Source organism: Lepidochelys olivacea (assembly GCF_965140295.1).
Source record: "Lepidochelys olivacea isolate rLepOli2 genome assembly, chromosome: 21".
In the NCBI taxonomy this organism is placed as follows: domain Eukaryota; kingdom Metazoa; phylum Chordata; order Testudines; family Cheloniidae; genus Lepidochelys; species Lepidochelys olivacea.
Genome location: NC_140431.1, coordinates 11944151 through 11969488, shown reverse-complemented (window position 1 = coordinate 11969488; position 25338 = coordinate 11944151). Strand labels below are relative to the sequence as shown.

At 52.2% G+C, this 25338-nt stretch overlaps 1 long non-coding RNA gene across 2 annotated transcripts in view; it reads right to left on the bottom strand.

Annotated features, from left to right (window-relative positions):
- Positions 1-25338, bottom strand: part of LOC311511056 — a 34978-nt gene that overhangs the window by 7555 nt on the left and 2085 nt on the right. Inside the window, exons 2-3 of one of the 2 annotated variants that reach the window (XR_014709193.1) lie at positions 20448-20701; positions 6520-6597 (exon numbers count right to left, since the gene is read on the bottom strand). This is a non-coding gene — a long non-coding RNA (uncharacterized lncRNA). The remainder of the gene's footprint in view (positions 1-6519; positions 6598-20447; positions 20702-25338) is intronic. The other variant, XR_014709194.1, reaches the window with a different exon arrangement.

Genomic DNA, 25338 nt, shown 5'->3' with positions numbered 1-25338 from the left:
ATCAAGGCTGATTATTACAAAGCTGCCTAAGGGCATTGGATGCTTACGTCGCTCGAAAACTCATTGGGTGTCTAACTCCCTTTGCAAAGCTCAGCCTCAATCAATAAGGATGTTGGTTCTTTCCTCACTACCCCATCCAGGGCCAGGGCTACTTGGAGTGACCAGCGCCTCACCCTGCCAGTTCTCCTGCCGAACTCAATGGGGCTGCTCACAGAGCAAGATGCTGCTCACCGTGATTAAGAGAGGCACAACCTGGCCCATAGGGACGGCCAAAACCCCAGGGCTGGAATTATCCAGTAATACCTGCCTACGGCAAATGAGATTGATCCCAGTAAAGGGCAGGCCCTGTGTTAATTCCAACATGAGTGATTTCATTCCAGAGGTTTTCCTCCAGCGAAGCAGGGATTGAAAGGGGAAGGCACAGGGGTTAGTGTTGTGGGTGGCAAGGCATCCCGGTATTTGTGGTTTGGGAAGAAAGCCTTTGGGGTGAGCCTATGCACTCCAGTGTGAATTCCCCCGGGGCAAGCAGATGAGGCTGGGACGCACAGCCAGTGCTGGGGCATTTGCTCCATCCCAGCGATGGGAAACAGGGAGCAGGGATAATGGAGCAGCATGATCCCACCCTCCCCGGAGGATGTGGCTGCAGAGCCCCGGCCCTGCAAAGCACCACCAAGAATCTGGGAGACTAAGTCCCAGTATAACCTGGGTAGAGGGGAGGTAAGTCAGTTGACTTGCCAATTCTGTGCCGCAGCATTCTTCTCTTTGACAAAGTATTTGCACAGATCATGAATTCCTATCCTTGCAAGAGGGACAACGGCTGGGTTTTCTAAAAACACCTTTTAAATACTAACAGTGGAAATTATAATCGGATTCACACACACACAGACACTAATTTCTAATTCCTTCTTACAAATAACACTCGACGGATAAGCCATTGCACCACCGCAACTGCAAAGGCCCCTGGGTAAACTAACATCACTAACTAGAGCTGTGCTGTTTTTCCTCTGACATGAAGGACAGAACACAGGGCCTAAACCCCAAATCCAGAGACTACCTTCCCAAATCAATGCAGGGGCTGGGACCTCTGACAACTGGAGATCTGCTTTCACGTAGGCTCGCCCTGCGTATTATGGTGACAATTAAAATAAAACATGTAGCTGTCCTACATACTCAGTTGTTTCAGCATCCATATTACTGGGCACAGACGCAACTTCCAGCGAGAAAGGGAGAAACCGGACAATGCGTGCAGTTGTCAGGCTCACGCACAGTCTCTGGTTCAGACACACCTCCTGAAGACATCTGGCCTCCAGTCTGCGATTACGCCTTTATGGGGTCTTCCCCATCTCGATCCCACTGACTGGTGTAAAATTACAGGAACCTGTACGGAGATCCAACCAGGCTTGCCAACATTGTATTTCAAAACAAGGGATTGTTTTCTTAGCACCTCCCCCTCCTGATATTATTATTATTATCACCACTATTCATAACAACACTAAGCAGGACTCACTTACTTTCACCAGGGATATTTCTTGCTGCTTTTGGTAGCACTCAGCAACTCCCGTTCTTGTGGAACAGCGATGAAAAGACAAGAGACGTCCCTTGTAATGAGGCACTGCCCGGAACGGTAGATCCACCCCACAGACCCGTCTGGGTTACCCCCAGCAGCTCTATCTTCTCCCTGCAGGGCGGGGCTGGAGAGCTGCTCTACCAGTCACGGCACAGGGTCATGCTCTGTGCTTCCACAATGGATACAGTCCCACAAACACAACTGCCCCGCTTACTTACACGGTTACCACTGAAACCTACTGACTTCTAACACGGGTAAGGCCCCACGCTTTCAGGCAAGTAGCTAATTTCCCAGTCCCTAATCCACTGCAATATAAAAAACAACTTATTTTCCTTCTTGGGACGAAGGACTGTACAGACACCTTCGCATAGCCCTGCCTGCTGCAGACCTGTAACATCCAACTAACCCGTGCAATTAGAGGGAACTGCACTGAGATCCACCCCACAGCTCAGTCTGGGTCACCCCTGGCAGCTCTGCCTCCTCCCTGCAGGTCTAGGCTGCACCTGACCCCGGCAGAGCTCCCAGCTTCTAACTAAGGGGAGATGTGGGCACAAGCGGGGATGCTGCCCTTAATGGAGCCTTCCACTCCAGCTTCCAAACAGCTACTGGGCATGGGCACAAACTTCCCACGCTCCCTCTAGGGGGCTGAAATGGCAACTGCCCTCCCGCCAGGCTCTGTACTGCCCCCTGTGGGAGCACCACTAGCAACAGCAGCTGGAATTACAGCCATAAGGGTTACAGGCTGAACCCCATGAAATAAAACACAGAAATGGGAGTTACACCAGCATGGGCCGGGGGGGAGAGGGGATGAGTAATTAGCACTCTCCAGGAAGCACATTAATCTAGTAATGCCTACCTCTTTTCATCCATAATCTCAAAGTGCTTTGCAAAGGGGGTCAGGAACATTCTCTCCATTTTGCATATAGGGAAACTGAGGCACTGAGCGGGGCAGTGACGTGCCCAAGATCACCCAGCAGGCAAGAGGAAGGATTAGAACCCAGGTCTCCTGAGTCCCAGGCTCCCTGCACTAGGCCACACTGCCTCCAGTGTGGCATTAAAGCACCCATTACTTTTCTCCTTGATATCAAGGGCTGTTTTGCCATTGGACTTGACTGGGAACAGGACCTCGGTCTAGTGGGTGGGTATGAGGCAAATTAACCCTCCTCCACTAAAACGAATCTGTGTGGGGATGGACTGGGAGGAGATTAAAGCCTGGCCCGAGTGTCAGGGGGTATATAAGGGACTGATCCTGAGAGGCCCAGATCCTCAAAGGTATTTAGGCCCATGAAATCAATACCACTCCCACTGACCCCTGTGGGAGCTGGGGGAGCTCAGTACTGCACAGGATCAGGCTCTCGGTCCTCTGCAGGCTGCACAGGGGTCTCATGGGCCATAAGCAGTGGTGCTGGTTGCTGCATCTGTGTGTGGGTTAGCACTCAGCCCCTGGCTGGCGAGAGCCCCAGTTCCCGTGGATGCAGGCGTCCAGGGAGCGACACCCCTTCCCAACCCCATCTCCGGTAGCATCACGCTGCCATTTCAACCCCCTCCAATCCCTGCCCCACTCTGCACTTAGTCAAGCAGGCTTGATTTCTTCTGACATCCTAGAAATGTCAACATTGCTCTGGATTAAAGGTCAAATCCCGACGGGTGGATTTCAAAATGTCATCCCGTGCTGCGCCAGAGCGGCTCCCCTTCCGCCCAATGTTTCCATCTGGGGGAGCGAGTGCTTCGGACGCGAAGCGGGCCCCAGTGGGTGCCGGGGTGCCAGCCTCACCCAACAAGTATCATAAACCCATTCCCCCCGCCAGCGGGTCCTCAGACTCACTCCTGACAGCATTTCTAGACTTGAGACACTGTCATGAGTTCAGAAGGCCTCAAGAGGGTGTGGTATAAAGAGTGTCAGAGAATCAATATTGCTCCTGTTCCACTGTGCCCCTGGCTGAGTCACTAAGCAGGGACCGAACCCGCGACCGCGGGATCTCAAAGCAGGACCCAAAGGCTTGTAGCACCCCCACCCTCTTGTATTCGAATCCTAGTCACCACTAGAGGGGGACACAGCGTGGCTTACAATCAGCTGATTATGAGCTTCTTCTGCACCACCCTCAGCTATTATCCGCTGAGCAATTTGGTTCCTTTGGCCTAATACATTCAAGGAGAGCCAAAGGGGCAGGATCAGGTAGTGTCACTCCAGAAAGGAGAGTGACCTGTTAGTGAGAGAAAAGGACAGGGCTTCAGGACTTCTGGATTCTAGCCTCGACTGTAACACTTTGTGACCTGGTATAAGTCACTTAGCTTTCCTGTGCCTCAGTTTCCCCATCTGCAGTACAGGGCTAACAGAAAGCACCTGCCTCCCGAAGGGCTGGCGGGTGGGGCTAATGTCTGTAAAGCACGTAGAGATTGTCAAATAAACAGGCCTGCAGAGATGCAGAGTGTTGTTGCTGTTATTTTAGTGCTAGTGACTCTGGTTTGAAGACAGCTAGCCGCCGACAGCTGGTCCTGCGGCGATGGCCACGTCCAGCTTGTTTTCTCGTCTGAGCACACACTTGGCCCCTGTGCAGACAACGGGTGCCAGTGACTGATGCCTCTGTGGAGCCGCTCTGGCACTCGTTGGCAACCCAGACTGTCTTGCGTTCCCCCTCCTGAGGACGGACAAGCGTGAGAGCTGCCTGCTAAACTCAGGGCGGGCGAGGGGAGGCAGGAGAGGGATTGCCAGCTCCTTGCTGAATCCAACTGGAAAGGCAGATTAATTGACAAAGCAATGGCCCTGCTCACTGGTAGCAAAGGCCCCCTGGGGTCTCAGCCCCTCACCAAACATCTGCTGCCCACTTACAGTGCTTCAGAATCACCAGGCCATGTGAACGCTCTCCCCATGGCATGAGGCCTGATCCTGAGAGGTGCTGGAGTGTCCCCAGCTTCCGCTGATGTCCGGTTTCTGAGTGGGAGATGCAAGCCCAGGTGGTGGGGCTCATTCTTCTCCGCTGTGGCACAGAGCCAGGTCTGGGAAGGGGGACAGATCACTAGCCCCCTGGTATTTCCTCCTTAGCCCAGTCGCAGGTGCTGCCTTGGGAGTGTTGCATTTATCCACTCCTGCCTACTCTGGTCAGTTGGCAAGACAGGGTGGGGGAGGTGATAGCTTTTACTGGACACAAGCTTTCGAGCCACCCGGAGCTCTTCATCAGGTCTCAGCTGATGTCAGCGATAACACAACGCACCTCTAAAGTGCTCCGTCCCTGGAGCGTCTAGGGGATGTACGATGCAGTGCATTTTCTCAGCACACAGCACCTAGTCCGGTATATACCCTGAGTCTCTTACCCACTCGCCTGCTTTGTCGTCTCCCAGGAACGCTGCGAGTCCATGCACCAGCTGCTCTCAGGGTCTCCCAAGCAGGCAGGCCTTGCACCCGCCAGGGACAGTCGGTGACACTGCATGGGAACCAGCAGGCAGGCCTTGTCCCCAGATTCTCTCTTGCAGCCACCTTGAGGGTTGGGTGTGGGAGCAGATACCTGGTGCGCGTCACACAGGCTCTGCTGGAGGGTACATTTCCAGCCCTTTAAAATGTGGTTTCAAGAAACCCAGCTGTGGAATTATGATTATCATTGTTTTCTTTCTTGCCAAAGTAGCATCTCTGGGCTCACAGCCGAGTGTTTTGTACACACTGCCTGCAATTACTGGTGTATACGCTGGGAAAAATACCCACCACTTTGAGCCATTCACTAGGGGTCACGGGTGTCAGTGGGTCAATTACATAACTCAGGTACGGCTCCCACAGCTGGGCAGGACAGAGGCAAAGGTGGGGTCAGGGAGGAATCTGTGTGGAGCCTGGAGAGACTCAGGGATAGGAAGGGGACTGTGGGGATTCAGGGCCAGAGAAACCTTGGGCCAGCATTTGAACTGAGGTCAGGGATTGCTTGGGTGGCTGGAGAGAAGGATGCAGGGGCCCAGTGCAGCACTGAGGTGCCGTGCCAGAGAGGCCATGGGTGGGTCAGCAAAGGAAAGTTTCAGGGAGCTGTAGCTGTCTCAATGGAGCAGCCAGCAGCATCAATGCGAGAGGAGCTTGGGCAGGTGGGTCTGTGATGGGTTGGTGAAATGTAGCAGGTGGCTCCCCAGGGCTGTTTCTGCAGGAGCGTGTCTAGGAAATGAGCTGCCAAGCCAGACGCTGCTTCCAGGGAAAGCCTGGTGGCTCCCTGTGCGACACCCTCCATGGGGCCTAGAGGGGCGCGCTGCTCCCCTGAGCAGGGCCTGGTCCTTGGGAAGGTGCGGCAGTACCCAGCCCCTCCGGGACTGCAGCGCTGCTGAGTGCCGGCGGGGAAGGGCTGGGTGCTGTGAGAGCCAAAGCCAGGCAATTCTTCCTGAAAGAGACAGGCTGAGAAAATGACCCTTTGCACCGATTAGTGCCCCCCCCACACACAGGCCAACCCTGCCAGGCTGCGCCCCAGCTCCCGCCCGGGACCTGTGCCATTGGCTGTCTTACAGTCACTGCCTCTGAGTCGGGCTGCGTTAAGCTCCCAGTAACAGCGGGTACCGAGCGCCCGGTCACTGCCACCCGGAGTTCCCAAGCAGCCGCACATGTGTGCCCGGGCAGGGGGCTGCTGCTCTCCCTGCCCCCCCCCCCCACACACACACATTGGCACATTTTCGAGGGCACTATTTTCTCCCTTCACCATGGCCTGGCCGGGAGCCCACCCCTGTTTCCCACCCTTCCCCCACCAGCCTCCCTTCCAGAGCCTCTCCCACTTCCGGCTCTACATTTCTATGATTCTGTGCTTTTGGTTAACCCTGGTGCCCGGCCTGGATTTAATCAAGGGTCATTATATTCTGCCTGCCTAAATTCTCCCCCTTGCAGTTTCCACTGAATGTGGCCTCCTCCTTCCTAAACTGGTGTGCAGTGTTCCCGGCAGAGCAATTTCCCGTGTCTCACCGGCTCAGCGGCATTCAAGGTTGCTGGAACTCACCTCACTCTTTCGGATACCTCTGATGCTGCAAGAGTGTCCCCCCTTTTTGATCCGAGTGGCTAGTCAAATGTTGGAGCCCTGGAAATGAAAAAAGAAAGTGATGGGGTCTTATTTTCTTTGAGGCAATCTTGTTTGCGTACAAGGAATGTACTAGGGCCTACTCCTCTGAATACAGGAGGGACAAAACCCAAAAGCCTACAGCCCCAAGCCTCTTTAACCAGCAGACCCAAAAGCTCTCTCTCTAGCTTCTTCCAGCGTCACACTGAGCTCTGCTCACAGGCTACTGCTTGGCTTTCTAGCTTTTTGTCTCTGGCTCTCTCTCTGTTGTCAGTTTCTGTGTGTTCTCTCTCTCTCTCTCACCCCCCCCCCCAGGGAAAAGCTCCTGGGCACAGTCATACACACCTTTGTTTTGTGCAGGGGGTAAAGGGGGTTATGTTTCCAGTTATGTTAACTGAAGGCTGAGTTCACACCTAACAAGCTCAATGGGGTTTTAATTCAACCCAGCTCATAACAATTTATATCCCTGACCTACAAGGGTGTTGGGAAGCCCTAGGAGTGGAAACACTCTCTAGGAGGACAAACTATTATCAGAGAGAAGCGAACTAGATACCATTAACTTAGGTTTGAACAGAGACTGGGAATGGCTCGGTCATTACACTTATTGAATCTATTTCCCCATGTTAAGTATCCTCACACCTTCGTGTCAACTGTCCGAAATGGGCCACCTTGATTATCACTTCAAAAAGAACAGGAGGACTTTTAGCACCTTAGAGACTAACCAATTTATTAGAGCATGAGCTTTTGTGAGCTACAGGCATCCGATGAAGTGAGCTGTAGCTCACGAAAGCTCATGCTCAAATAAATTGGTTAGTCTCTAAGGTGCCACAAGTCCTCCGGTTCTTTTTGCGAATACAGACTAACCCGGCTGCTACTCTGAAATCTACAGTATCCTCCCACACTGATGGGCTTTCCTCTCCTGCTCTCACTGAAGGAATTCCACTCTCTCTCTCACTCCTCCCTTCTATGTCCAAGCTCGGTAGGTTGCAGTTTTGTCCTGTTTTGCTGTCTGAAGTGATCCTTGCCCGAGTTGCCATGGAAACTGGCTTGTTTGCTTTGCTACTCGGGAAGGAAAGCTTAACTAACTCTGACACTCCCGCTGGAGGAGGAATTTCTCTGCCCTCATGAGGAGGTTGGGGTGGGCTGTGCTGCAAAAGCAAGCCGCTGACGACCCGAGGTGGCCATGCAGAGGGGATAGGTGATGGGCTGGGGGGAGGGAGAGCTCAGTGGTTTGAACATTGGCCTGCTAAACCCAGGGTTGTGAGTTCATTGTGGGGCCATTTAGGGATCTGGGGCAAAAATTGGGGATTGGTCCTGCTTTGAGCAGGGGGTTGGACTAGATAACCTCCTGAGGTTCCTTCAAACCCTGATCTTCTGTGATTTTATTGTGTTCATCTTCATCAGCTGATTAGCCTCATTCACATTGGCACCGAGTGAGAGCGAAGCACCGAACTCATTGGCAGAGGGTTGCAGCAGCATCTGTCCTCCCCTTGCCCCCGCCAGCCTGTGACTGAACAGCCCCATCTCCATAAGTCCGGGAATGGGAGAAGGAGCAGGGATCTGTGCCCAGCAAGGTGGGGGATTTTCCAATTCCCTGGTTCCCTTTTGCAAATCACAGCCCCAGGTAGTCATACGGTCCCCATCAGCAGCGGAGCAGAGCCTCTCCCAAACAGCAACAGACCTTTACTCTCCCAGTAGCCCTGGGAGGCAGGGATAGACTTTCCCGCTGCTGCAGATGGGGAACTGAGGCCCAGAGTGGGCTAAGTCACTCGCCCAACTTCACACAGGAAATTTGTAGCTATGTCTCCTGAGCCTCAAGCTACTGTTCTCCCCACTGGACAGCTGTTTGTCCACTGGAGGGTTGTGCCGCCGGGGGGGGGGGGGGGCCCTGAAAGACCAGTCGGGGGCAGCAGGACAGATGTGAGATGTTGATTCATAGATTCTAAGGCCAGAAGGAACCATTGTCATCTCATCTGACCCATAGGTGCGGGAACTAGGGGTTGCTGCAGTACCCCCAAGTTTTACACAGGGCTCCACTTCTGCCCGCCCCCCCGCCATGGGGTCCCAGCTGCCAGCCCTTCTCCTGGGGCTCCCGGTCCCACCCCTGGGGCTCTGCTGCCAGCCCCGTGCCCGGGGTCCCAGCTGTTGCCCCGTGCCCGAGGCTCCGCTGCTGGTCCTGCACCCGCCCCCCAGTTGTGGCCCCAGCCTCAGCCTCCTTACCCCTGTCCGGGTCCCCGCCATCCTGGAAACACAGCCCTGCTCCTGGCCCCAGCTCTGGGGAGGGGGGACGACAGGATAAGGGGGCTGGATTTCAGCACCCCCACTATGAAAAATGTTCCAGAGCCACTGATCTGACCTCCTGTCTAGCACAGGCCAGAGACCCGCCCCCAAATAATTCCTAGAGCCGAGCTTTTAGCAAAGCACCATGCACTCGCAATTTAAACATTGTCAGTGATGGAGAATCCACCATGGCCCTTGGTAAACTGGCCCAGCGGTTAATTACCCTCACTGTTAAAATATTATTACAGTCTGAAGCAAAGCAAACCTCCCACCCCTACTCCCCCACACACCCCGGCCCTTCAAGGGCAGTATTCTCCATCAGCCCCTCAAAACACACACACAGCCCAAGTCTCTAGGGGTAGCACTGAGCCATGTTTTACTCTGCCTTATAAAGTAAATGTCAAGGGGTCGCAGGGATTCGGGACTTTGGCTGGGAGGGAGGGGGCGCTGCCCTAACAGGTTCAGGAACACTGGCTTTCCCGGTCCTTCCTTCCCATGGTGCTACTCCCTTTTCCCACCCAGCAGCCGTTACCCGGTTAACACCATGGTGCCAGATCGCTGGGCTGCTGGGTGTGATGACTGCGAGGGGGGAGTGGGATTCCCAAGGGAGGGGGCGAGGCAAGGGTAGTTGAATTAACAGCAAGGAAATCAAATTAAGCAAGGAAAGATCTAGGCAGCCAGATATCAGGGAAAACACCCTCCTGGCAAGGCGTCGCTGGCTTGGGGCAGGGAGGCAGTTCATTTAGACCATCTTAAGCCATAAGCCACGCATCTGATCGCTTTGCATGTCTGTTATATCCCTTCCGTCTGCCTTCATGGTTCTGGACTGCCCCCTACTTTGGGGTGGTGACTGTATCTGCTCTTGGGTTTGGCAAATGCCCAGCACACCCTGGGTGCCACCACAAGACAAATAATCATCGGCTCGCCCACTTACCTGGTGTGCCCCGGCAGACATGGGAATGGGGCATGCAAATTAGGTAGGCAATTGCGTGTGCAATTTTCTGCACGTGCTGATTAGGAAAATCAGGCCTTGAGGCCCTGGTGTGTGGCCAACGTGTCCTTCCACTGGTGCGGAGCACTGCTGAGTCCTAGCGTAAGCAAATCTCTTGGGAAACCATGGGACTTTGAGCCTCTTCTCCCACAATTCCCCTGGGCCTACTCTGAAAGTATCCCATGAGACCATGGAAAATTACCCAGAATGCCCCATGCCAGACCACAGTGTTGGGAATCAGGGATCCGCACGGGCGCTGTGAAGTGCTGCCCCAATCGCCAATCGGCGCAGCGCCGTTCCTGGGGAAACACACGGCGTCGCTCACGGCACCGACTCCGCTGAAGTTAGAACAAGTGGCGTAATTCATTCCACTGACATCACACCCCCTGAGCTCGCTGAAGGATCCAGGACCTTAGCGTCTCTCTGCTGCATTTCCGCCCGGCTCTGTAAAAGGCAGCGAACGGTACTGACCTACCTAGGCTGAACTGGATCATTGCACAGGGTCTCCCCCACCTTCGGAAAACGGTCTCACCAGGCCAGTTGAAAGACAGGCGACAAGACGGTGGAGTGTTAGTTGTCAAGCGTCATGCTGGGCCGGGAGCGACCAGTGGAGTGTCTCTGGTGGACCCTACCGGGCGAATTCCCTGCTCGGATCCTCCACTGGATTCACGAACAGGTTAATCTTTGCAACACGTTGCAGCATCTGTCTCTCTCTCCCCAGACACCTCTTCCCTAAGCAGCAGCAGCCGCCAGCCCTTGGTGCTTTTGCAAAAAGGCATTTCTCAGAGCTTTTTGCAGCCCAGATTTATTCCTGACAGCAAGCGGCGCCTCTCTGGGTTGCAAGCTGATGGGGACAGCACTGGGTCAAGACCTGTAAACCTGCTCCTTCGCTCGCACCCGCAAGTCTCTGAGGCAGGTTGGAAAAGCTCAGCCCGAAAACAGTCCCCTCCCTTTGCCAAGTCCTTTCCGCTGCTAGCATCCCACTGGTGCCTGAAGGCATGTGGATGGAAAGGGTGGTTCTTCTGTGTAGGCAAATATCAGCTTTTCCTGATGAATGAGGAGACCTAGCAGACAGACAGGGAATGGGCCCACAACATCTTGTGGGAAAAAGCAGAAGCCAGCGGCTCTCTCCCAGCAGCCCACCCACCTCTCAACGCCCTTCTCTTGTCCCTCTGGCCTGCGAGTTTCCAGCTCAGCAGCTCCTGGGAGGTCACAACTCAGGCTGAGGGGGGTCTATTCTTCCTCCCTATTATTTTGTTAGCCACATCCATCCCCCTGCCCCACCCCAAAAGGGGAGTGGAAGTGCCAGAATCTTGTCCACACTCAGGTATTGCCCTGATTCAGTCATCCGCATAGCTGCCCCAGGACTGAGCCCAGACAACGGCAAGCTGGGTTTTGCCTTGATTGCAAGTAGGAGCAAGGCTCAGCGTGGCCTTGTCTACACCAAGGTCTGGCTTACACATGACAGTTGCACCAGTAGAATTCCCCTTGTCGCGAGGGAGGCAGGCCTGTGTCCCCACTTGTGTCTGCCACCTCAGGGGCTTCCCCTTGTCAGAGCACCACCAGCCCAGGCCGCTGGAGAGAGTTTCCCCTCTCAAAATGCAGAGCAGCACCTCTGCCTGGAGCAAACCGGCCAGGCACCTTTTCCCGCAGACCCCGCTCCTGCTGCATGTCTGCGTGGTAAGCGACCTCTCATTTCCAGACATCGGCGTGTTCCAGTGTTGAATCCACTGCTAACAGAACAGAGCAGAAGCGAGTGATTGCAATACCAGCAGGGCGGAAGAGAAGAAAGCAAAATGCTAAGCCTGTTCCAGTTGCCCAAAGAAAGGATCCAGTTTAATCCTGAAATGCAGCCACATAATAAAGTCCAGTACTGTGGGGTGAGGGGGAAAATGAACCGCTAACTGTTAGTTAGAGGAACCTGCCCCTTCCATCTCCCCTCCCAGTGGTTGTGCCTGTGGCCAAAATATAACATGAAGAAATCTAGCACAGCTGTAAGGAAACCCTAAGCCAGGAGCATTTCGCCTTGAACCAGGACCAAACCAAAATCAAGGCTGGGGTCCTGCTACTGCATCATCTGTCCTCCGGGCCAATCTTGAACAGAGCCAGCCTCGTCTGTGGGAGACACAAACCCAATAGCTGCCCCTGGAAATGTGGGGTTGTTTGATATGTCTGGTTGTTGGGCGTTGAATTTTGCCAAAAGCTTTGAGCTGAATTTCCGGACGGAGGCCACAGACCTCCCATTCCATGGGAAACCCCCAGTCGCCACCAAAAATCTCAACCTTTATCTTTGGAAAGAAATCAGCCCCCCACCTCCGAAAACACACCCCTGGCTTGCAGCCAGCAAAAGCTGGGTCTTCCTTTTGCTGAGCCCATCTCTGCTTCCTGTAAAGCTCTCTCTGCAACCCCAGCTGAACCGGAAAACACACCCCCTGCCCTGAGTGAAGACAATCGCGCAAGGAGCAACTGGGTTTCCGTTCCCTTCTCTGAGCGCCTAAGAACAGACGTGTCAGATTACGAACCTGAAATTACAGGAGGAACTCATAAAAGAAAGCCCAGATCCCCACCAGGAGCCCAGCTTTCTACAGCACTTGGAGCTTGCTGCATGCTTCCCTCTTTGTAATGTCCATCAACCTCCTGGAGTTGTCCTGGGTTTAAAGAGCTGCTGGCACTTCTGGGAGAGAGTGAGAAAACATCACATGCAGAAAGGATTCGGCTTTCCTGAGGCTGGATTTGTATACTGTGAGTCTTTCTATTTCCCCTTCTCTAATTACCCCTAGTCATTCAGTGCCATAGATTTGCATGATGATTTACAACCGTATAAGAAGGCAGGTGCCAGCCGCAAAGAGTTTGCAATCTAAATATTCTCCTGGCTGTTTTCCTCTACTCCTTCTTCTCATTCCCTGTTTAGAAACCCTCATCGACTCTTTAAATGTTTCACAACCAGAGTACCGCCCCTTGAAGACTTTGCCCCGTGGTGCTGCCCGCTTATGGGGAGTAAAAGGAAACAGCTGTGTGACAGTAGGGAGACCCGAGGGGGCTGCTGGCCCAAGCAGAGTCCAGTGTAGCATGGGATGCTAATGCGTAAGCCTGCATCATCCCTGGCCCTATGGACGTAGCAGGGCCAGGGTATGTGTCGCGCCGAAGCCCTGGGCAATGAATCCAAAGAATGCACTAAATGGTGACTGTGGCAACCAGCTTCCCAACTGGGTTTGTCACCAGGTGGCTCTGCCATTCGCTTTGTTCCCACTGCGGGTTTGGTTAGTGTGCCGGCTTGTGCAGCCCACAAGCAGCTGCATTTCGGGGGCGCTTTGTTTTGCTAGGCTGTAAAGCGCAGTGGGATGGAAGATGCTCTAGAAAGGGAAGCTTCCAGTAGACAGCTGGGACTGAGCCCACCACCTGGCATCACCACAGAATATTCCAAATCAACGGCAAATAACCCTGCAGGGCAGAAGTGGGGAGATAGATAAAACCTGTGGGAGCTCTCCCCTGAACTGGCGGTTGCAGTGGACACATGTGTGTTGCATCCATCAGAGAGCAACAGCCTACTAGTGCTACTGCCTAAAGGAATTACTCCTTTTGCTTAAGAGACAGAGGCCTGTGCTGTGCGGCTGCAGATCCTATCTTCAGACTCAGCTGATGACCCATGCAGGGAATCGTTAGTCGGTCCTGATCCTCTGGTTCCCTGCCATTGTCATCCTCCTGGCTAGTAGTTTCCAGGAGTCCATCCTTCAGGAGCCGCATGAACCAGGGTTTTAATTCCTCTCCCTCACCCCGTTACAAAGGGCTTGAACCTGATTGGTGCTGATGGCGCCACCCAATGACCTCCGCAGGAGCTGCAATTGCTCAGGATCTCCGGAGATCAAGCCGCGAGCTGGTAATGTTCTCCTGTAGCACAGGTCACGGTCATATATCTACATGAAAGTGGAGCTGTTCCGGCTTTAAAGCAAAAAGGGGCCCAGAGGGAGCTTCACATGCTTCTCCCCAACCCTTGATTTGGGGCGGGGGAAATGGGGTCGGATTCAAACACCTGGGCATAAACCAAACTAGATCAAAACCATAAAAGGGCCGATTTTCTTGGTCCGGTTCAGATCCAGCCCAAGGAGGTAGAAATCCTGTACAATTTTGGTGCCCCTCCCCAATCTAATCCAGATACAGTCCCAAACTTCTCCCTGAAATCCCTCTGCCTGCTGGCTCTGCCCAAGGAAGCACTGCACCACCATGTAACATGAAGGCCACAGGGCCATCCCTTACAGATGACTCACAGGCACTTTGACACAACCAGAGAAGAGGCCAGCCCCCGGAAATCTCCCCCATACCACCTGTGGGAAGAGGACTTCGGGCGTTCAAGCTGGGCCATGCGGGTGCCCACGCAGTGCAGACAGGTGCAACGAGGCTTCTGTGTATGCCCCACCCCCAGCGTCAAGTCCCAGGCTTTGATTTAAGAATCTCCCCAGAAGCCACAACGGCCTTCTCCCCCGCCCCCCTGAAACAGACCAGAAAAGGTGCAACGCGAGACCCACCTATGTTCCCTGAACGAGGAGAGCCAGCCACCCGGCTAGCCCTTCTGGCCATTTGACAGCTGTTTGCGGCTGCTGATTGGCTCTCTCCCTCCTCCAGCGATGGCTTCTGCCATGGAAACGACTGGAAATTGCCACGAGAGCCGAGCACGCCGTGACGAGCGATAAATCACCCAGGCATTTCACAGTGCAATTTAATCTCCCTTTAGGGACTTAGAAAGCCGTTTGCATCCACGCCACGGTTGATGTGGGCTTTGAGGGCACATGCCCAGTGCTAAAGGCACCTTGTTTGCTTGTTTCAGGTCTTCTGAACCTTCCTTTTCAGCCACGCCGGCCTGTAGCGTTTGGTAACAGTCACACGCGAAGCCCCGGCACAATGCACAGCGGCGTTTCTCTGTGGGCACCGGTCAGAACGTTCGCTGGGGCGTATGGCCACGTCGCTGCTCAGCGAAAGTTTATATTCGTCAATCAGCTCCACGGCTGGTCAGGAATAGAAAGGGACAGGGGCGGCGATCAGAGCTTAGAGAAGAAAGACAAGACGTGACGCGGGGGCAGAGCATTGACCACCTAACCTCTGCCATGCATCACCTTAACTCTAGGGTCTTTGTGAGCAAAGTACGTGGGGACATGCAGAGCTCTTGATCCCTGGGTTCTGTGGAGTTTTAAATTGTGATTGTCGCAGGGAATGTGGACCAGCTGCTGAAGGACTGTTAGGGTAAGTGCAGGTCGGGCAACGTCTACAGTTGCACTGAGTCAATGTCAGTATGCCGTTCGGGGAGGTGGTTTCACCACATCGCTGTCACAGGGCTCTGACATCATCAGCCAGAGACAAATCTGAGTGTAGACACATGCACCCATTGGGTAACACAAGGCAACTGACGTGGACCTAACTTCATAGTGTAGACCAGGCCAAAACGTCGCAACGCGTAACGGCAGTGAAGACATCCCCAACTCCCCGCTGTTCAGAGTCCCCACGTTAACAGGGATCAATTTAATCCTTCCCCACAGTACAGGGCTGTAATTGTTGATATATTAGCATTTTAATTGTACTGGGACAGCGCCAGACTGAAGAATGCAATTAACGTGCCAGCCAGATCTGAAAGAAAGAAAGGTCTTCGGGTTTTTATTTCTGTTATCGCTACATCAGCCTGCACAATGGAGGAGAAGGAAGCTGCATGAAATTACATGGCTTCTGGGGATGAGCGGAGGGGAATCAGTGTTCTCAGCTCGTCACATTTGAATTCTCTGGCAAAAGGGCTACTTCAGTTTCCTATGTTAAAAAAACAAAAGGCTCCATGTATAAGTAGACATACAAAAGGCTGCTTATGGCACACCCAGGTCAGCATTCCCCAATTGCCTTTGCGCAGAGCAAGTCTTCATTGTTTCTCTCTCTTCCCCCGCCCCCCTAGAAGAAAAGCTAGACAATTTACAGCACATACAAACGCAGTGCCAGGACAGAGAAGTGGCTGTTTGACACCCCCTAACCCATCAACCTCCTGAGGGCCGGATGTGAAACAAAGACCGGGAATGAGGGACCCAAGAAGGAAATGAGGGAGCATGGAACGACGTGGAATTAATGACGTTATCCTGAGCAGGGTTGCTGATGGTGTCGATTTCCTGACTCAACTGTTTCTGAGAAGTCATTTACCATGGCAAAGTAGAGGTGGATTTGGCCAGGAGGGGCCACTCGTGAGTGAGAGCTGATGTTGTTTAATAGGATATTGTAACACTTCAGATTTAATGGCTGCTGCTATGCGGCACCTGTTCAGGACTTTTCCCAACAGCAGAAGAACCCTGAGCCTCCTGTACCCAAAGCACAGGCCCCTGCCACCGCAGCGAGAATGCAGGCTCTCGGCCATACGGGGCCTGTGACACACGGCTGAGCAGATCTCATTCTGGCCAGTAGAGGGCAGGAATGCACATGCACAGTAGCCAGGACATGACACTCTTGTGAGCTAGGGAACATGGACCTGCTCCCTGACAGGTGAGCTGAGCGACCCTCTCCTGTACCAATCTCTAACCATGCATTTCTAGCGCACATGCTATCGAGCAGTAGTTCTCAGCCCGTTTACCACTGGGGGCCACATCCAGTACTACCTGTCTGGCCCTGAGGATGTCACATAGGCCGCAGCTCTGTGCTGAATTGGGCCGCAAGTGGCTCGCAGGCCGCAGGTTGAGAACCACTGCTATAGAGTCATTCGCATTTCTCTCTCTCTGGCCCAATGGCTGTTCAAGTATTTTATACGCAGTGGAAATGTTTCAACAGGACAGATGGAGAGCCCCACCCCGGATTACCCGATAGCTCAGTGACTAGGGCACTCACCAGGAATAGGGGAAACCTGTGTTCATGGCTCCGCTCCAGAGCAAGGATTCAAACCGGCCTCTCCAATCCCAGGTGAGTTCCCTAAGCACTGGGCTATTGGGGACCTCCTCCCACTCTTCCCCTTGGGAATGTCGCCCGAAAAATTGAAACATTAGGAACCATTTCAACACTGCCGATTTCGTTTCCCGCTGCGACCGAAGCAATTCGCTGAACTCGCCACGAATTTGCCAAACGTTTCGGTCGACCCAAATCTGCCTTTGTTGCTGGAAAAAACGTATCAGCTGAAAAACATCACCCAGCTCTAGTTGTCAATGTAACCAAACAAGGCAGGGGGTGAACCCAGGCTGGGTGAATGCTCCAAACAGTCCATACCAAGAAGCTGCATTTTCTCACCAGGAACGAACCTCTCCCCATCCCCAACTCCCCAGCCTTGGCTCTAATCGCACAAGTGTTTCCAAGCCATTTCTTGCAGTGGCGTGGGTTCATCAGTACCAATGGGATATTGACCATTTGCAACGTCCTTTTGAAGCATTGTGTGTATAAACCAGGGAAGGGCTCAGGCATAGATCCTCAAGCATAGTTTGGTGCCTAAGTCCCCACTGAAACCAATAGATCTTTGAAGATCTGGACATCAGTCCTCAAGGCAGACCAGAGGCAGGAAAGGACAACAGAGAGAAAACAGAAAGGTGGGGGGGTGGGATTCCAAAGATGGTGGCAACTTCGCCAGGCATGGATTGAGAGGTCCTAGCAGAAGTACCTAATCCTCGGTAACTGGTGCTCAACCAGAAAAGGACTGGGGACCACTGACCTAGAGAGAATGAAGAGAGAGCGTTAAATTCTCTCATTTACACTGGTGCAGTCCCACTGACTTCAGTAGAGTTGTAGCAACGTAAGAGGAGGAGGATTTAGTCCGTGGCGGCTCCGATTGTCACAGGCGCTGAGCACCCACAACTTCAGTGGACGTCAATGGGAGCTGTGGGCCTCAGCACCTCTCCCTATCATGCCTGGGGGTCCCAAGCCTGTTTATAGATCAGACGCTCGTTCAAATCCGTTATCTGATCTGCTTTTAATGGATCAGAAGTCACGGGCCCTGGTTTCTGTTCCCAGCTCAGCCACTGGCCTGATGCACGACTTTGGGCAAGACACCTAACTTCTCTATGCCTCAGTTTCCGACCCTTTATCTGTCTTTGAGCTGCAGTTCTTTGGGGCTGGGACTGCCTCTCGCTATGAGGGTGTGCAGCATCTGCACAATGGGACCCTATTCCTGGTCGGGGCCTCAAGGTACTATCATATAAGACGTATAATAAATAATAATAATTTTAAAATATTCCCACCTCCCCATCTTTTATTTTTCTAAAGACATACTTCAAGAGGCTCTCAGTGAAACTGAATAACAAGAAAGTAAATTTCAGGGCTGATCCTGGATCCTGAACGAAGCAGTTATGGAATTAACATGGGAAAATTGTATTACTCCTCTCTCGTCCCGCATTCGTTACAATAAACAGCTCGCTAAATGCAACCATATTTGCAGCCCTCTTCTGCAGATAAGATCAGGACTTTATTAAAGCATTAAGCCTGAAAGGCTGTAATAACGGAGACCTAAATGATTCCTTCCATTAAAAGGAAATGGGCTGAGATAAATCTTTGGAGGAAAAATGGGGGCGGGGGAAGAGATGCTATTGAAAGGAAACCAGAAAACGTTCCTTTTTTAGACGATAAGCCACATTTTGTCCTAAGAGATGGGCATAAAATGCCACCACACCAAAACCATCATCTGTCTGCTGGAAAATGCTGCCTTGCCAGAGCCCACAAAGCATGTTACTGCTCACCCCCAGCCAGAAGCCCCCAGATACACTAAGCCAGTGAGAATCGCTCTTTGGTGGCATTAGCCTTCTAGCCTGCAATGCTCTCTGAGAGGGCAGACCCCTGCCTACTGGGGCTCCAGCCCGGCACAGGGGTCTGCTAGCATGGAGCTGATGGCAGGATCGGGGCCCTAGTGAAGGCGCTCTGTGGCGATGGTTGACAGTTCAACTGGGGATCACTGTAGGCACTGCCAGCCAATCAATTAGGGCTGGTCAAAAAGAAAAAAAACCCCAAACCCCTGGGTATTTTTCCCATGAAAAATCTTGAGTGAAATGAAAAATGTTTGTTTCGTTTGGAAATTTTTCCAGATTTTTCAACAAAAGGATTTCAACCATTTTTTAAAATTATTGTTATGTTGATTCACATCACACAGAATTGAAATGGGCAAACAGTTGGTGTAGGGGTTCCCCTCCGTTTTCTGCCACCCCTTCCCTTCAGTTCTCCACTGGAGAGAAAGGCGCATAATGCCCCCAGACTGGTTCTTAATCAGAATCAAACATTTTCATTTCAAATCCTTTGGTCGAAGGGGAAAAAAACAGAAAGTTTCAAACATGAAACTGTTTCACAAAACTGTTTGGATTTGTCCAAAAAGCCATTTGTCCTCCAAACCAGCCGGTATCCAGCACCCTTTTGATCTATCTTCGTGGCACACGTCAGCTGACAGCAGAGTACTCCACAGCTCACAGTCCTAGCGTCAGCTGGCCTGAAATGGCGATCATTCCCCAGAGCCCTTGTCCCAATGGAAATGGGATCGCATGTATTCCACCCGCCCACGCTAGACACATCAATCTTCCCACGCCGAAGGCTGAGGCTCCTTCAAATGAGGACACTTCACCCCATATGGGGTGACCTTCATAAGAAGGTTAGGAGGAGTCACTAAATTAGTTCAGAGTGTACCATAACATCACATCCAAATATAGTCAGGCACTTTGTACAATTTATCTCTTTTCAGTCTCCTTTCCTTCTCCACCAGCAACACACAGTTAATCAACATTATAATGGGCACAAAGTTTCTGCCTGAGAGGGGGTCACGTAGTGGAGAGCTTTGATTAAAGGTCACAAATTCACGCCTGAGGTGACTCCTGATGTAATAAAGACTAAAAAAATGCATTCAAATAATGTTAAAGGCCTGACTGCAGCCTGGGAAATTCAGTTCCCGCGCCCCATTGCATCCAGGTGCTGCTGCTCAGCTGGCACAGGGGAGAAGAAACACACGGCATCAAGGCTGGCTTGCACGCATGGCCACTGACCCTTCAGTCTTCATGCTGCCCCAGAGCAAGTCTCCTAGCGTGAATTTCTTTACCTAGAAGGGGCCTTCTCCAATGCTTTGCGTTGATGTCAGTGGACCTTGGACTCTAAGGCCTTAGGCCCTAATTCCGCCAAATACGTAAGCACATGCTTAACTTCAAGCATGTGAATCATCCCACTGGCCTCGGTGGGACTGGCAGGCCTCGGATGGAGTACGCGCTGATGTGGGAGAGTGCTAAAGGCACATCTGGGAGGGAGGCACCCATCTCTCATTATCTTCCAATGGGAGTTGGGACCCCGCTGCCCTCTCTGCCTACGACAAATCTCCCCCCAGGAACCTTAATGAGGTTATTTCTCATCTCACAGAACAACCAGTGGAGTGGCCGCTAGAACTGGGATTACTGGGACCCACCCCTATGCATAATGATAGGGGGTCTGATCCAAAATCCACTGGAGTCACTATGAATCTTTCCATTGACTTCAATGATCAGGGCCAAGGGGCAGGGACGCTACCAAGGATGTAATAAAGCCATGACACACGGTAGTGCTACTCAGAGATTGGACTTTTCATTCCTAGCCTCGATCACCTGACATGGGTAATAAAAAGTCACCGGTCACATAACTGAGTAAATAAGTCTCCACTGACCCAATGGTTACCATTACCTCTTCTTTCTCTCGCTCTCCTCCTGCACTCTCAGGCCATCAGGTGTCCACCAATTTCCGCCCTTTATTTCAGCCTTGTGCTGGTCTGTGTCAGCTTCTGAGTATCAGGTTGATGGAGGTGGCGTCTTTCTCGACGGTTCTGCGTAATGTTTCCCTAGGCTACCCTCCGTTTCCTCTCCCCAGGAGGTCTCCATGTTATCACTTGACATGAAAGTCTGTTTGGTGGCCTCTTGAAAGCTGCAAAGATCAGGTAGGTAATGTTTAAAAAGGATCATAGCTACTTTTCTTCTATGATGCTGTGGGCTACGACACCGCAAAGCCCCTGCGTGTTTTGGAAGCTGCTACAGAAATCAAATCATTGTCTATCACGCGCGTAAGGACTCAAACCATTTTAAAACTGCAGCTGCTGGTCTGACAGATCAGCTCACACACCCTGGAAGCTTGAGGCTGAATTAAACATCTAATTACATATTATTAGAGCTGCAAAGGCTATTGATTAATGGCCACAAAGGGCATTATCCAGTGCCCACTGAAGTCAGTGGAAGTCTTTCCACCTAGCAGGCAATGGATCCAGACCCAACTTATCCAGTTCCAATTAGGAGAAAAGAGGAGCTGACAGAGGAAGGCTTGTCCAGGAGGGTAGAGCACTAGACTATGACTCAGGAGATCCTTGTTCAACTCCCTCCTCTGCCACAGACTTCTTGGGTGAGCTTGGACAAGGGTGGCAGTATGGCCTAGTGGACAGAGCACTGGACTGAGACTCAGGTGCTGCTATGTGACCTCAGCTAAGTCCCTGTGCCTCATTTTTCCCACCTCTAAAATGGGGACAACGAGGCTTCCTTCCTTTGTAAAGCCACTTTCTAAGAGCTACTTATTATTGTTTAATCTCTCTGGGCCTGATCCTGAAAGGTATTTAGGTTCCTAACTCACCTGGGATCCTAAATCCCTTTGAGGAGCTAGGCCTCAGGTCCCCATCTGAAAAGTGAGGATAAAAGTACTGCCCTGCTGCCCAGGTTGTGAAGTGCTCACACACTCTGACCGTGGGAGCCCTACAGGTACTGGTGATAAACAGATAGTGGCCCACTTACTTCCTGGGTGATAGAAGCATGAAACCTCCTACTGCCCTATGAGAGGGCACAGCCTAGTTAATTGCATTATGACCAGCTCCCCAACAGCCAGGCTTAGTCACTAGCCTAGATAAGTCACCAGTCTGTTCCAACCTGGCGTTTCCTTTCCAAGCCGCTCAGGTTGAAACTCAAATAAATGAAAGCTCCAGGGGTCTGAACGCTTGAGAGTATTTCAGAATAATTTAAAATTAAATTAAAAGAGCTGCTATTCCTTGGTGCCCTTTCCCTGGGTCAGAACTCACCTGCGGGAGGCTAATTTGGTTAATGAGTTTTCCCACTGAACTGTTGGCTATTATACTCCAGCATCAAAATACTTGTCAGTCTAGCAGGTCAGGCACGTTTTTTCCCCTCTGCCTAATTGATATGATACGAAATAACGTACGATACATTTGCAGGTGCCTTCTTAGACTTTTCTGGGAGATGGAGCGACTGCTTTCAGTGAGCCACAAAGTCTGGAGCTCAGATTTTTCCCCCCACCCTGCCCCACACTTTGGGCCTTTCCCTAGATTCACTATTAGCTGGTTTCACAATCACATTTCCCCAGACGCTCGCAAGCTGCACTGTTTGGCCCCAGGTGACAACAGACACGTGCCTCGAAGGTTCTGGGGTTGTTCAAAGCTACATCGCTTCAGCCCAAATAAAAACAGGTGCCAGCTGCATCTAGATTCTGAACCCACCGACGTCTGAGGTTCCCATCCTGTGTTTCGCTTAATGGCCTCCGTGCGCTATGGAACCAAGCCAGCCAAACACTTAAGCACCTGCTTAACAGTAAGCCTCAACTGAAGGCATGAGGATGAGTCACACGCTTAAATTAAGCATGTGCTTAAGTGCTTTGCTGGGCCCACGCCCAAGCTAACAGCAGAGCCAAGAGCTGGCCTAGGAAGAACGGCCATGGGGTTAGAGCACTGACTGGGGATTTGGGTTCTGTTCCAAAGAGGCATTAAGGGATTTGCTCAAGAAAGGTTAAGTAAGAGGGTGCCCACAATTGCCAACGCAGAGTGCAGGTGTGATTGTAGCAAACCTGGGCTAGCTTTCAGCTAGCTAGCGGAGCTGACCACAGTGGTGAAGACCTAGCAGCCCGGGCTTCAGTGCACACTAGCAACCGGAGTACGTACCCAGAACCCCTGGCGTGCCATCACATCTTCACTACTGTTGTGACCCGTGCTAGCTAGTCACACCTTCACTTTGCAGCGTAGACTAGGGTGACCAGATGTCCCGATTTTATAGGGACAATCCTGAAATTTGGAGCTTTTTCTTATATAGGCTCCTATTACCCCCCATCCCCCGTCCTGATTTTTCACACTTGCTATCTGGTCATCCTAGTGTAGACGTAGCCTGAATGTGAGGCTGCAGCTAGTTATCTGAGGATTGGTTTGTCACTGCCTCATCGGGGCTTCTTTCCCAGGAGGTGTATTTTACAGGGCCTGGGGCTATGTGACGCTCCTGGAATGCTAACCCGCTGTCATCAAATACCCATGCGGCTTCTCACAGAGACCCAGGCACCACGCCTCCTGCCCCTCTGTGCCTTCGGGGCAACAACAGCAATAAATAACCACCATCACGGGGTGACATTTAAAAAATAAAAAATACAGATTGTCAGACTGGATGCACTATTTAGCCCAGGATCCAGTGGCCAGCACCGGATGCTTCCGAGGAAGGTGCAGGAAACCACATAGTTGGCAGATGTGGGACAATCAGCCCCACAGAGAAATCTCCTCCTGATCCCTTTGTAGTTACAGCTTGTTTGATGCCCTGAAGCAGTTCTAGGGTTTTAAGGGGTGTGTGGGCCTGTGCTGGCTCTCTGCCCAGGGTGAATTTCCCCCAGTGAAAGTGGAGATCTCCTGCATCCCAATGGGTTTCTGAACAGAAAGGGGAATTGAGTTGATGCTGGTGCATCCTAGCTCCCATGAGTTTGGAGGGCTGGCAGTTAGGGGGGGAAAAAACCCTTTTCTTTGCTAGTAAGCTGAGCAAACTTGATCAGAAATCCATGCAGAGATGACAGTCTGTGAAAATGGCACCACGGGGTTCCCTGTCACGTCTCGGAGCAGAACCACACTTTAAGCCCCAGAGGCAACACGAGCTTTGAGGGAGCAATGAAGGTGGGGCCACTAAGTGGTGGCCTCTGCTCCACCGGGAGGGGCGGATTTTCAGACATACTCAGCACTGGCCTAGCTTTGCTTTGGAGTCCAACTCCCAGGGACCGAGATGGGAACAAAGTGACACCTCGCTGGTATGTCGGCAGACGCCACGAATGAGGCCGGGTGACGGACTGAGAGTGGCTCAAGCCCTGATCTTGCCGTAGGGAAGGATGAGCTCAAGGGAAACCCCGTCGATATCGATTGTGGGTGCTCCCATGGATAACTAGTGTCTACAAAGGGAAACGCTTCTGTGCCAGAGACGCCCAGCTGCATGCCTGCCTCGGCAGGACCTGCCTCCATGCCAGATGCTGGGGAGGGGTGAGCATACCTCAGAGAGAAGAAACTCTAAGCACAATTAGGAAACATGTTTTCCTTTCGTTCCCCGGCTCTCCTTTGATCTCCTCTCCTCTGTTTTTTAGAGGAGGGTGTTTTTCCCTTTGTGTCTCTGCTGCTCTAATTCTTCCCCCTCTTAATTTCTCCCCCTGACTTTAATTAGGGCCTCATTAGTCCTCTCTACAAGCACTTTATAAAAGAAACCCTCTCCTTCTGCCCACTTAGTTTGCTTCCCAAGGTTCGCCCACCACGACCGCTCACACAAGCTCCTCCAGTTCCAAGTGCTTCGGACAACAAGGACAGGTCTCTGCAGCTAGCACCAGCAGCCACTGCACAGACAAGAACCCTTCGTGATGGGGCTAAGAAGGGGTCTTGCTCCTGGAGATGCAGCAACTCACTGTAAAGCCTATTCTTTGCTTGCTGGTACCCACACTCTGAGCTTGAACGAGCGTAGGGTTGGGCCGTCAGTGCAAATGAAAGTGTTATCCCTTTCTGATCCGAGCAGTTAGTCCAACTGGGGTGCTGAGGGTTGTTTCCGGTAGCAGGAGAAATTGATGAGGGAGTCAGCTTTCTTTGATCCAATGCTGATTATTTACAGAGAATGTACAAAGTCCTATTTCCCTGAATGCAGGAGGAATCACACAACAGGAGACAGTTTCTGGGCTTGCAGCTCCAAGACAGGGTGACTGTATTTCCCCCAAGGGAAAACGGGACACCCCCAGCCGCTCACCTGAGGCCCCCACCACAGAGGCTGTTGCTGGAACCCTGCCAGCCCCTCGCATGCTGGACCGTTGCCCTCCCACCCAGCCTTGCCCTCCCACACAGGGCTGGCTTCTCCACACCCCACTTTTTTGACAAAAGTGGGCACTTGTCCCGTTTGCCCTTGCCAACTGATCAAAAGTGGGACAAATGCAGAAAAGGTCGGGGCAGCCAGGACAGGGCTTAAAAAGGGGACTGTCTCAGCCGAAACGGGATGTATGGTCACCCGATTTGAAGACCCTCTCTAGCCAGCACCTAGCCCAAAAGCTTTTCTCAGGGCCACACTCACAGGACTTGTACAGGGGCGTTTTGGCCCCTGCTGTCTTGTGTTATCACCTGCTTCTTTCTCTGCTCTTCTGGCCTTTCCGTCTCTCTTTCACAGACACACAAACCCGCACAGAACAATAGCCAGCGAAACCCCTCCATGCGCCTGTGTTTTGGGTGAGGGCTGCTGTTGTTTCAGCTATCTGATTCCATAAAAGTAAGAAACAATTAAGCTCCAACTATCTTAAATGAA